The 11,323-nt window shown below is 43.3% G+C and overlaps 1 long non-coding RNA gene across 3 annotated transcripts in view; it reads left to right on the top strand.

Annotated features, from left to right (window-relative positions):
• The window catches only part of LOC139643967 (uncharacterized), a 12,507-nt gene extending 1,568 nt beyond the window's left edge, over positions 1-10,939 (top strand). For 2 of the 3 annotated variants that reach the window (XR_011695116.1, XR_011695115.1), the window contains exons 2-4: positions 1,186-1,333; positions 9,410-9,520; positions 10,589-10,939. This is a non-coding gene — a long non-coding RNA (uncharacterized lncRNA). Of the gene's footprint in view, positions 1-1,141; positions 1,334-9,409; positions 9,521-10,588 lie in introns of those variants that run through there. The other variant, XR_011695114.1, reaches the window with a different exon arrangement.
• Positions 10,940-11,323: the final 384 nt, after the last annotated feature.

The following is an 11,323-nucleotide window of genomic DNA, read 5'->3' as shown; positions in this document are numbered from 1 at the left end:
CGTCATGCTCTCAGTAATTAAACCGTAGTGCTGCAGTCAGACTGCGGAGTGTGTATTGCATAACTTGATGGTAGGGAGTGATGTAACGTTACATAAGTGTCAGTAACAGTTATAGGCGGATGGTTAGGTCAAAAGGCAACAGTAGCCTAGATAATGATTGGTTTGTCATTTGGATTGTATAGATTCTAATCCGGGTGAATAATTTCAGTTTAATTGTATTGCGGCTGTTTGAAGGTGTGTGTGTGTGGGGGGGTGCACACACTCCAAGGGCATATTTTGGGTTTATCTGGAGTTCCTGCTGTGACCTTGGAAAAACTTTTAGGATTTGGTCAGGCCAGGGCGCACATCTGAATTTGTCCTTCACTATACCCTTCGCTAACTACATTCAATTTATCATATTCACTCACAATGAAACACAATCTCTTAAACAAACGTGGCCTATATTCTCTCTCTTGTTTTGTCTCTAAATATTTTGGCTGTTCCCCTGACCTTTTTATTTCTGACAAGGCCCTGCTCTAGCAGAAAGATGTAGGCCTCTTGCTAAAAGATTCCACTAGGGGGCACAATTTCATAGATGTTGGTTTGACCCTCATCACTTGCAGGTTTTTTTTTCTTCCCCCCCATCCGTTATTGCCTCTGTCACATTGCACATGGGCTGTGAAACGTGCGCATCTGAACAGAAGCCAGTGTTTTCTCCCCATTATTAGTATTTTTGTAAGCAGAAATGTAGGCAGGCACTATCAGATACAGTTGGTTTCGATGATTTTAGTTGATCATGTAATTGTCAGCTTGTGGGTTCCATGCAGTAGTGAATGAGTTGTACAGTTGGGCAGGAAACCCACTTGGCATTTCATGGTACTGGACCTGTCAATCCAGATGACTGACCTCCCTGTCGACACTTGGAACCCCATTGGCCCGGTTTTGGCTGCCCCCCCACCCCCCCGCAATCTTCCCCCTCTGGACTTTAGTCAGGGTCACTGCCCCCTGCCCCCCCCTCCCCCCTAGCTGCCCCGCTCCTCCTCCCGTTATGTACACATGTGTTCTGCCCTCTCACATTTTCCCTCCTCCCGCCCCCTCATGTGTGCCCTCCCCTCCCACTAACTCTCTCTCTTTCTCTCTCTCTCATTTCCACTGTCTCTCTCTCTCTCTCTCTCTGTCTCTCTTGGGTGACACACGGATCCATAGGCGTTCGGAGGACGGGACAGGACAGGACACACGCTCTCAACACACAAAGCAGCACCACAGACATGTCGGACTCCGAGACCGCCGCTGCCCCCGCCGAGGCCCCCGTCCCTGCTGCTTGCGCCAGCATCAAGGCCGACCTGGACAAATGGTAGGTGAAGGTGTGGTGTGTGTTTAATAGGATAAAGCGCAAGTCTTAGGGTTATGTTGGCGCCATACTGGGACCTCGCATTCCTATATTTTATTGTAATTTTTTTTGTAATAGTTGATTATACTGTATATGCACCAAGAAAAAAAGATTAATATACTGTATCTACCTACATATACCCTCCACTACACCACTGGTGTTCGCCATTAACCACACGCCATTGCCGTGGTCCTTCACCGTGGCACCGACCCCTATGGGCATCGTGGAAAGGCTTTTTCAGTGCGGCTCTGCATGTTTTCTCTTGTCGTCTAGATTTCGCAAGTTCTCCTGCGGCTCCAAGGATTGCATTCAAACAGTCACACTTGTTTCACACAACAGTTGTTGAGTTGCCAGACCGAGCTAGAGCAGACCTGAGCAAAAATCAATTCAAAAGACACTTTTGTATTTGAATTATTTGAGAACGTTGGACTGCTTGTTGGGTACGTTCGCTTGACCGTACCCAACAAGCAGTTCAGCAGCTGCAGACCGAGAGCGTTGCGTGCAAGATGAGAACACACATATTCTGCAAATTCTTGAACGGCTTCAATCGTGATTCTGCACAGGCCTGACTGGGAGGGGCTGAGGATTGAATTGGGGCAGCAGCATCCTAAAATGCGCCATGCTAAAATGGAGTCGCTCCAGAGGACATTGTGGCTAGCGCTGCACGCCGCCATGCAAGAATGAATTGAATCTGAAGTCTCGGCGTGTTGAAATTTAACTGAGTTCGACATCCTAGCTGGATACAGGGGGTTAAGGTTATGAAAACTTGGGGTACCCTACTGAGGAGCGAGTGATTTGGGGGGTTAATGGTGTGTGGGAGGGGAGGGATGTTCGATGCTCATCCGTACGCCTGGATGGAGGCTGGGAATTTGCTTGCGTCCCTACCCCCCCTCTCCCCTCCCCAGAATACCCTGCGCTGACTCGTTGCGCCTCGTGCCTGTCCCCTCTCGGTCTCTTCTTGCCTCTTGCTGTGTCAACAGTCATGAGTATGAGTGACAGGAACGCAACTCGGCGATTGCTGGTGTGGCAAATACACCTTTTTCTTCCCACCCCCCCAAAAAAACTCTCCCCATTGGCTTAGTGTTTTTTTTTTTTTTTTTTTTTAAATCCTGCATAAAGTAGAAGATGCAGAACAACATGGATGACTGCGTGCAGCTCAATGACACTGCAATGTCAAACAGTTTGAGATTCTACTCTACCCATGATGACTTGGGTCCATCGTCTCTACTCTGGAACAGTCCATTTTGACAGATTTTTTGTGCAGACTAAACTAAAAAATGAATGTCTAAAGGCAGCCCACTCTCTCCCAGTCAGACTGCTGGGTCCTGATAAGGCGGCAGGGGTGTGTGAAGACGGGAGATAAGACGGCAGGTTGAGGGGTTTCTGGGCAAGGCTTGGTTGGCTAACTGCTTGTAAAGGTTTTACAAGGGCCAAACTTATCTTGTTTATTTTTGCAACTTGAGGCTATGCTTAGTGTTGGTCACTGTGCAGTACAATCCATTCTTAAGGGACTCCAGAGACCCTCTCTCATAGACCTTGTTAGTTTAACTAGAAGTAAAAATAAAGAGGCTACTCAGAATTTATTTTAGTTTGTTGGCATTCCGTGTAGATGGTGTTTGGCTTTATGAATAGACATTATCCATCAGTTTCCTACAGACTAATTTCTTTTGTGATCAGCACCCCTTGCATGCATCGCCACTGTACTTTCTCGGTGTTCAGTCCAAAGGCATGTGGCTGTGATGACGAGTGATCTGTGTTTTTATTGCTGCATGTTAAGTTTGAGTACACTGGGAACTTTAGCCAATGTTGGTACTGTATAGGGAACTTTGAAGTACAGTACAGTCAAGGGCCCATGTGGGAATATGATCTTCGGTGTATGTTGAAAGATATGCTACAGCCCATGCAATGCATCATGGTTTTAGGTGATTATATGAGCCGTTACATTCAGTTGGTGTCAGCAGAACCTGAACCCATGACCTTGAAGTGTTAAAAGCTGGGAAGTGGCATGACGAGCTGGGCCATACATGTCAAGGCTGCAGTGTTAAACTGAAGGTCACTGTGGCACATCACAGCATATATGCAGATGTTTCGCCTGGTAGTCCTCTCTCCTTGTCCTATAGCCTTTGGCTTGGGGTGATAATGTCAGGATAAAATTTTAAGTCAGTAACTTTAAGAAATTACTATAAGTAGTAAACACAAAAAAAACTTGCAGGACTATTTAAGTCAAGCTAGCCATGCAGCCACTTTGATAGCTAAATTGCTAAACTAGGTTGCTAACTTTTTCATTGAGGTTGCCTTCAAAGCTTACATTTGGTTGTACAGGTTAGGGTTGTTTAAAAACTATTATGTCACTTTTTAACTCAAGCCAAACCAATCAGCCTGCTGGCTCCACACCCTAACCTAATCTGTCAACTAGTGATACTCCTTGGCTGTTGGACAGCCAGCTAGGGTTGCTTCACTACATAAGTGCAAACCACTCTGAGGCTTGTAAAGCTGCCATTCAAGTTCTCCTCAAAATGTACAACATGCTACACCTGCAACCTTTATCAGCTCTTCACCAGCCAGTTAACCTTGCTTGCCACCACGTATGCTAGCTAACCATGCTCCAAAGATTCCCTCGTTGCATGTAATCCGGCCCGTCTGGACCTTCCATTTTATACCAACCTACCCAAGCTTGAAGCCAGTGTAGATCGAACATGGCTGACACCGTGTAATGAACACCACAACCAGTGCGTATTTATAGAAGCCAGCTTCTAAAAGTCATGGATAGAAGTGTGAGTGAGGCTATATGTACAGGATACCATGATATGTTCCTGTCATAGATCATGTTACTGCTCAACTTGACACCTGTTCCCTTTAACCAGGCCAGCCAAATAAGCAGCAGCCTCACATTCACACCCAGCCAGGGATGTATGGAGGCGGCCATGTTGGCTTTAGGCCCTCATGTTGGTTGCAGTGATGGGTGTCCCTGAATACTTATCCTTTGTCAGATTTATAGGTTTTCTGATGTTTCAGAACAGGCTTTTTTATGTGTATATTGGGAGAACTCTTGTACAGGTAATCAGTGGTTGTAGGTAGTGAAGTGATGACCTTGTCAAGGTCATACTGAGAAAGTTAAACTGAGGTTTCCCCCCACTAATGTTTTAGTTTGGCTTTGGATATAGGGACAAAATGTATGCAAATTTGAGCATACAGAAGCTTATATCATTCATTTTGTGATTTACCTGGGATGTACCGAAATGGTGATTGTTAGGTTATATAACTGTGGAGCGAGTAGAGGCATAAGGCTGTTTCTTGCATTCCCCACCACCCAGAATAATGCCATTACTCTTGTTTTGCTCAAATTATCTAAATGATGTAGAGTTGTTGTTTTTTTTTCCTTTCATGCCAGCAAATGCAAGAAAAATCTCAAGCATGTGACCTTTCTTTTCCATCAACAGATATTAACCCAACCACAGTAGCATTTGCTGTCATGTGTCTCAGTTATGCATTTTTTTTTCTTGCAAGGTCACGACATTAATCAATGCACAGCACAAATCAAGGATGGGTACTGAGCAACATTTGACTGTCAAGGTACTTCCTGTTTGTCTTGGTGTTGACTACAGATTATACATGCAGATTTGTTCCAGTGTATGACTTGGTGAGCTAATGGCCCTTGCTAATATTTAATAAGTATAATACGGATTGCACGTGCACTGTTTCGGGTCCTGCTTTCTTGAAGAAGGTGGGAGCCGAAACATTTGGCTGCCATTACATCATGTTCGTTTGAAGAATAAAAACGCATAAAACATTGATTATTCCTGAGTGCGATCTGTATTGACACTTATTTGATCTGTGCCTGGTGGGATCTATCACTTTCTTCTCAACTTCTTTCAGTTTATAGCCAATGTGGGTGAGCACATTGGTCCTAAAAACAACCCTTGCTAATATTTACCATGTATGTTGCAAAACTCCTAATCTATAGCTTGGTTGGTGGTTGGTTGGCCTGTGTACTTTGAGACTCCAGCTTCCTTTTTATAAGGGTCAAGGAGCATGAGCACAAGCCCCCTTTTGCCCTCCACAAATGCGCGCACACAATACTGTCACTGATTCTCCACACATCTGTGTGCAGACATGCATGTGCATGCTTAGTGGAAACCATTCTGGTTTTCATTTGGAATGTGGTGACTCTGCAAAAGTCAGTAATCTGAGCACCATAGTTATGCCCCACCCCTCAACACACACACCACCCCCTTGCTGTACCATCTAACACAAATCATCTGTGGTTCAAGCCAGCAGTCAATGGGGTTCTTGTTTCATCCTTGTTTCTTTGATCTTCTGCTCCTCTCTGCTACATAAAGAATGCTTGCATTGGACCTGGTATAATCTTCCTGTGGTGCTATCCCTCCAGAGACGGTTGCTTCCACGTGTAAACCCAGTCATTTTACATTTACTTAAAGTGAAAGTTGAATATGCGCTGTCCACCAGGGATCTCACCTAAGCTATAATGCATGGACTACGCAAGGATTCCGTAGCTCAAACTCATTTTAAAACAGATGTCGTTATCAGTATAACAGAAATGTTCTTTGCCACTTTACTTCACTAATGAGATGTTTTTCATTGTGAAAACTTGATAGATTTTTAGTTAGCCATGCATAATCAAGGCTCATGACACATAGACCAAATACATGCAACATCTGCATTGTAACACAATGCTTCTACAATTTAATGATGGAGCTGTAACAAATTCTCTCATTTGAACCTCTGTCAGAAACACATTCAACAGATTAAGTTAAACTACACCAAGAGCCCATCGAGTCCCTTGGTCTAATCGCTTTATGTTCTGACCAATGTACACTCTCTGCATTAGCTTGTACTGCTGCACCTGCTGAGTGATCCATTATGCATGTTTGTCCCAGAGGACAGGCCCCAACTCAACCTAAATAATTCAGCCTTCACTTCCTGATTGTGTCCGAGACAGGAGGATGACATCACCCTCCACCCAGCCTGAACGGTGATCAGTAAGACCGGATATGCTGGCATGGCTCTGTCTGCATGCAACTAGTATAGTGATGGATAGTCTGAAGTTGGTGTAGTTTACACACCAGGTGATTGTGCTGGCAGTGTTGCACCTATTATTACTTGAATAATTCACAGATCAACTGAGTTGATTATTTGGAGATTTAGCAAATGTCTCGTTGTATAACTATTGATTGGATTTATTTATCTTTGCAAGCATTATGAGATGAGCAAGCCAACCTGAAAGCCACATTAAAAAAAAAATCCTAACTGCAAAATCTTATTTGAGATTACAATTTAAGATTTTATAAATGTATTTGGAATAACAAAAAATGGAGGTAAAGGAAAAAGTCCTGTTGCCATGACAACACAGCAGTGACACCCGTGACCTGGAACGTGACCTCACCCAGAGTCATGTTTTCTCTCAGATTGCGTGATCGCCGCAGTGGTGATGTCTTCGCCTCCTCTGCCTGTACATGTGACTGCTCTGCTCTGATGTCTGCAGTATGCAATATAATAATATGCATAATATATATGAAGATTATGTAGACTTAAACATCTTTTAAAGGCATAGACTCGCACATCTAGTAAGTCAGTTGGTTACTTAAGTTGAATCATATCGCATAAAAATGAATAAGTTCTAATTAATTAGATGAAACGGACCCATACTACTACTAGTACTAAAATACAAACCTCAAAATAGCCCACCCTCATTCATTCAGTGTACCCCCCCCACACACACACACACACACTCACTTCCTATTCATTGCTATGCATTATTGTCAGTCTAATTGGTTTGTATAGGGCTGAGGACAGAGCTCCTGTTGTTCTGTGTTACATAATCAAGTCCTAATTGGTTCAGATGACCTCTAAAACGCAGTTCCCTTTGGGTGCCTCTAGTGTGGCACCCAGTCCAGTGGTATGGGAGCTGAAGAAGCTATCCCTTCATCCACCTCTACCTCTTCAGATTATAATCCAACCTCCCTCCCACCATTACGTTTCAATGTCATTTGATTAATAAAATGGCTGCCGTTTTTATACTTCCGCGGTTCCACCCCCACTGTTTTTGTCCCAGAAGGTACTGTCCAATCGCATTTAGTCAGTAGCTCTGTGGATCGTTCTATTGAGAAGTGGGGGGTGGTGTGTGTGTGTGTGGGTTGGAAGAGGAGTGGGTTGTAGCAGGATTATCTGACAACGCAGCCTCAGGGTAAGAGTTTTGTATGTGCTGGGTCATCGGTGCGGTGTGACACACACTCGCTCACTCCCACCCTCCACCAGAAATGCGTGCTCTCTGTGACACAAGCAAATACTCAATGGCTCTCATTCCACACACACACTCCCTCTACTACACATTGACTAAGTAACACGCAGACACACACACACTCATCCCTCCATCCCCCTCTGGAAGAGTAAAGCGCTGTTAATCTGTAGCAGCCAGCTGTGTGTTACATCATAGATGGGGAACCCAGCCACAATACAAAGAGATAAAGCTATAGAGACTGTCTTGTGTAGCTCAACTATTACATTAAAAATGTGTGGTAGTGATACTTTATGCCGACTGTGATAATACTAATACCAGAGATGCGGTGGAGGGTAAACTCAGTCGTTTTACTCACCTTTTTTTTTATTTTTTTTATTTGCAGAATCCAGTTTACCCACCTTCTTTAGTCTGCTATAAATCTTAATGACATAAATTCATAGTACACGTACACAAACTAGTACACAAACTAATGTAAGTTATATAAGGTTGGGCCTTTTTAAGGGGGTAAAAATGAATGTCTTGTTTATATTGGTGATAGTTTTCTTTGTTTGTATTCTTTGATTGTGGAGGGAGGAATAGAGTGATGGGTAGACGTCATGAAGCGATGGGAGGAGTGAAGGGATGGGTTTACATTCATTTCAATTTCAAACCCCTCCCCCTTTGGGTCTCATTCTCGCTCGCTCGCTCGCTCTCGTCCTACCAAGCAAATGGGTTCGTCCCCATCACTTTCTGTATCTGTTCTCTGCATTTCTCTTGCTCTGCTGTCTCTCTCTCATTCACTCTCCTCCCCCCTTTTGACCCATCACCCTAATGCACTATGACAGTGTCTGCTGCTGTGTTTGGTGCTGGGTGCCTGAAATAATATCTCACCCCTCCCTGAGTGATAGTAGGAGACTAGCATTATCCAAAGTAAAGACTGACGTATTGGTAATAAAAAGTTGTTGGAGGTTTTTATTGGCCTGTAGGTTCATAAATGAAAATATCATGTAGCACTTTATTTTTGGAACTATTTCAACCACATTCATCTGCTGCAGGGATATATATATATATATATTTTTTTTTTTTAGCTGTACAGTCTCCCATGCTAAAGAGTTGACCAGTGGGCCATGTGGGTACACAGAAACCTCTTTGCCCAGTCCTGGATTCAACACTTTTAGCACCCTTAGAGTATTATTCATCTCTTAATATAATCTCCTATGTAAAACACTTGAAGATAATCCTGCATGGTCAAGTGATCCTCCATATCTCCTGTTCTGAGTAGTCTACACTTGTCTATTTATCCTCCATCCTGCAGAGTGATGAGGAGGATGAGACCGCAATGATTCTGCAGTCAGGCTGGTTTTTCTTTTTCTCTCATGCACATCTGACTATCACTAATACATGTCTTATTCAGACACTGTGCAGAATGGTGAGGGAGGGAATAAGGGCAGACCTCTAAATTGGTACCCTATTTCTAATCAATGCTGTCACAATAAAATTTACAATTTTTCCTCCTGGCACCAGTTTTGTCAACCAAGTTTAGTGGACTGGGATTCAGTCCAAGACTCTGTGGACTGTAGAATGCTGTTGCAATTTGTTTTAGCCGTTTGACCGACTGCTTCAGTTTACTGTCAGGAGCCAGACTGTGGCTCTGTCTACTACAATCCTTCTTCTTTGACTTATCTATTCCTGTCCACATGCCATCTGTACGTGTACGCCCTCTGGAGGTGACATGGAAATACAATCTAAGGTTTTCGTGATAATGCTATCTCTAATGTTTCATTCATCTTTCTTTATCCCAGTGTGGCAGAGAAGGGAGGTGAGGGCTGCAAGGATCTGATGGAGGCCTTTGCTGCTTGTGTGAAGAGTGCAGCTGAGGCGACGTCGTGAGGAGCTGAGCTCCAACCTCAAATGTAAGGACATTATATCATTTGCAGATTCATTTATATGCAACAAGGAGCGTTGGAGCTAAAATGTTTAACTTTGGTTTTACGAACATTCTACCTAAGCAGTGGCGATTAATTTAAGGGGAATGCCATGTTCTGTGGCTCCCCTCCAAATCACCACCTCTACAGAAGAAAGGCAACTCAACTATACAAACAAACTGGTTTGACAAATTGTCAACACCAAGTGAAATCTAATAACAATTCATAATTAAATGATGGAACTTTGCCAAAGTCCCAACACTTAATTAATTAATCATTCCAGCTCTAGCCTCAAATGTAAGGTTATTAACAGCAATGTCTTGTCAATGATATATCATTGGTTGATTCATTTATATTCAACAACGGGGAACTAAAATGTTAAAAATGAGCATTAGGAATTAATTGAGGGGTGGATGCCATATTCTCTACCTTCCCTCCCATTGCCTCCTTTATAGAAGTAACGCATCTCCACTATAGGAACAAACAACTTTGATAAATTGTCAAGTTAAATCTGATTGTGATTCATGATTAAATGTAAAGATGGAATTTTTCCTAAATCCCCAAACTAATAAACTATGTAATTCCTTCTCACCATCCTCTAATAGGCAATAACCTGATTCCTCATGGCTCAAGTAGATAGAGATGGACTATCCCCATGTCCTTAGAGTAGCCCTCATCGAATAGGGAATGAATATTGCAACTTTGCCACATTAGCAGAACGGCCTCTCTGTGCTGACGCGTGTACCAGCTTGAAAGAATGGCAGTGCTGGCCTGCAGGGCTTTACAGTGGAGTAAACAGTAAGCGCCATGCCAGGATGCTGTCCGCTCTGTGCCAAGAACCTTATTAGTGAAAAGCAAAACGTTAAAACCACTAGTACAACGTGTTTTACCAGCTGACTTACTTTCTTTCCCCTTTTCTAACTGTTAAGTTTTATCCTTCTCTCTCCTTATCTCTTTCCCTTTCTCTGTACTTTCACATTTTTCAACCATTTATCTGACTTCTATTACCCATTTCACCATTCTTGTTCTTTTCCTTTCCCCCTCCCTCTCTTCCAGGTCCACTGCACTGAGTCCTCCAAGTTCCCAGCATTCCCTTCTGCACAACAGCACTGGACTGAACGACGATGATGATGATGATGTTGATGGCGTGATGAACATTGTGTCTACTTGGGCTGAGTTCGGGATCTGGCGGCAGAAACCACAATTTACCCCCCCCTCCCAACCCCTCCCTCCTTCCAGCGTCCTCCTTGTTTAGGCCTAACTGGTGTCTTCCAACCTTTACGCCCGTTCCCCTCCCTGTAAAGCTGAAATGCATCGATCTGTAGACAATTCCGGAAAGCCAATGGGTTGTAATGTAAATTGTCGACTTGATGAATACATATAAATGGAAATAAAAGTATAAAATAATTGGTATAAAAACATAGTCATGATTTGGCTTCTTTGTTTCTCTTTTAGATGGGAAGTTGTCAGTTTCTTAGGATTTGGATAGTCAGGTGAAAAGGGTGTTGGCTCTAGGTTAAAAATGCCTACAACACTGCTGTTGGTGATGCAGCTTGCATTTCTGGGCCTGGTTTGTTTGTATTTTTCTTATTCCTGTGGATAACTGGCCAAACATGACATCATTCATTAATTTTATTTACCTGCTTAATCCTATTCAGGGTCAGGGGGGCTGAAGCCTAGTCCAGCATACTTGGGGCAGAAAACTATCTAAAATGTGTCAAGGGTTAACGTCAGGTTAATCCTTGACCCTTAACTCCTGGGATGCATTGATCAGGTTGATATCCAACAGTG

This window comes from Centroberyx affinis, unplaced genomic scaffold (genome assembly GCF_046629955.1).
Source record: "Centroberyx affinis isolate AG114_WGS23_722 - 3 ecotype Tasmania unplaced genomic scaffold, CSIRO-AGI_Caff_v1 ptg000683l_1, whole genome shotgun sequence".
NCBI classification, from domain to species: Eukaryota; Metazoa; Chordata; class Actinopteri; order Beryciformes; family Berycidae; genus Centroberyx; species Centroberyx affinis.
The sequence above is the reverse complement of the archived record's forward strand: the minus strand, read 5'-3'. Positions and strand labels throughout refer to the sequence as shown.